This window comes from Sinocyclocheilus rhinocerous, unplaced genomic scaffold (genome assembly GCF_001515625.1).
Source record: "Sinocyclocheilus rhinocerous isolate Xijiao unplaced genomic scaffold, SAMN03320098_v1.1 scaffold4497, whole genome shotgun sequence".
In the NCBI taxonomy this organism is placed as follows: Eukaryota; Metazoa; Chordata; class Actinopteri; order Cypriniformes; family Cyprinidae; genus Sinocyclocheilus; species Sinocyclocheilus rhinocerous.
The window spans coordinates 10,040-12,405 of record NW_015656215.1 but is presented as its reverse complement, the minus strand read 5'-3'; positions in this window follow the sequence as shown (position 1 = coordinate 12,405).

Below are 2,366 nucleotides of genomic sequence, written 5' to 3'. Positions count from 1 at the left end.
TTGTTTCATTTATAAAGAATCATTGTCTTGTGTTGTAATTTTAAAGTTAAACCTTGCCAAGATCTTGTTACCTAGCTCGTAGCTTATAACTTATCAAAGAACGTATTAACCCGTGGCCAGGGAAAATACAAATATTCAAATTGTTAAAATATACTGAGGTTAACGTCTCGCTGGACGACCGTTGATAAAGTGTAAACTATCAAATTGGAAATCAGTTCTAATCAGGTTGACTTCGAATTTTCAGATTCGATTCCGTTCAAAACCTGAGCTAGAATAATAATGATTAATTCCCTAAGAAAAGTAATCTGACATTACAACGATGTGGTAAAAGCGGTGGTGCTGCGCGCTTAAGAGTTGGTTCCGGAAGCGTATCGGCAGAAATTCAGAGCTCATGCGAAGACCCCCAAACAGACTTATGTGGAGTTTGCTAGGGAGAAAAGCTCCTTATTTGAGAAGTGGTGTTTTTCAAGTAAAATTGATACGCTGGAGCAATTACAGGAATTAGTCTTGTTGGAAGATTTTAAAAAGAGTCTTCCGTAGAAAATCATGATTCATTTAAATGAGCAAAAGGTGGCTTTGCTCTCGGAGGCCGCTGTTCTTGTAGATGAATATGCTCTTACTCATAGAAAAGAGTTTTTGCCAGAACAGGTGTGTCTTAATCCTCCCCAGAATGAACGTGCAGGTAGAGAAGACTCGGCTTTACAATATTCTCGTTTGTTTAAAGGCGGTTCACGCTTTAATCCATCTGTGAATTCGACTGGTCGTGAAAAGAATAAGCGAGCTTGTTTTTATTGTCAGGATCCTACTCAGTTGATTGCAGATTGTAAAGACTGGAACAGAAAAGGTTTGCCAGCAAAAACAAAAAGTGTTGCTCTGTCTCAGACTTTATCTCCGTTACGCGAGGTTGAAACAACTTCGTATGAACCGTTCATTCTTTTTTTTTGTTAACAACTGTTTATTGAAATTTTCTTCTGGGAATAGTAATATAAAACAAACATCAACTGTGCAAATTTAGAACCCACCCCAACCCATCCCACCCCTGGTAGACTTAATAAAAAAATAAATAACAATAATATAAATTATGAATTAATAATAATAGATAAATATATAAACAACAATAAAATACATTTTTACAAAGACTTCAGAAACGCTGACACAACATTAAAACCACCCCTGGTAGACTTAATAATAATAATAAAAAAAAAAAATAATAATAATATAAATTAATAATAATAGATAAATAAATAAACAACAATAACATAAATTTTTACAAAGACTTCAGAAATGCTGACACAACATTAAAAGTTGAATGCCATACATTTACAGTTTTCACATTAGATCCATGTATACGAGAAGTTGAGCGTTCCATCGAGATAATGAGCCTGTGATGGCGGCGCAAACGGACGCAGCGGCCCCTCTCTCGCCAACATCAGTGTTTAATTGTGCATTTTTGAGAGCTTTTTTGTTCACGTTCAAGTTTGTATGGTTCGCCGTTATCTCTGTCCCATGTAAGATACAGTTGCCATTTCCTTTTGGAAACTGAAACTGAAGGACAATAAACCACATCTTGGACAACACCGTATCCGAGGAACTTCGAGCCCTTGGTATATTCCGATGGCCAACTAAAACACCAACCTCGCCTGCTGCTCCTCCCCCAGAGAGGAGGCTCCAAAAGCGCTGCGAGAGGAAACAAAAGCGAGGCAAACGCGGAGGCATCCGGGCTAGGCTAGCAGCTAACCCACACAGACCCACGATACCATCCCTCATTCTAGCGAATGTAAGATCACTGGATAATAAAATGGACCACATACAACTTATAAGATCTGCACAGTCTGAGGTGAGAGAATGTTGTGTTTACATCTTTACGGAGACGTGGTTAAATGACAACATACCGGACTCCGCTATCCAGCTAGCTGGGCTAACATGCTACCGCGCTGACCGTGTCTGTGCTGAGGGAGGTAAGGCTCGGGGCGGAGGTGTTTGTGTTTATGTCAGCGACGCTTGGTGCCAAAAGGCTGCTGTTGTTCGTAAACACCGTTCTCCGCTGGTAGAGTTTATTATTATCAAGTGCCGACCCTTCTACCTATCGAGGGAATTTACAGTGATTTTACTCGTCGCTGTTTATATCCCCGCAGCGCTAACAACAGTGTTAGCGAATTGAGGCACTCAGTGAACTTCACCAGGCTATCAGCGAGCAACAGACAACACTTTTTTTTCGGATTTCTCATCACTGCTGGGGACTTTAATCACGCAGATTTAAAGTCTTTTCTACCAAAACTTCATCAGCACATAGACTTCCCCACAAGGGGCAACAATACATTGGACTTGGCATACACAAACAGCAAAGGAGCATACAAAGCCTCCCC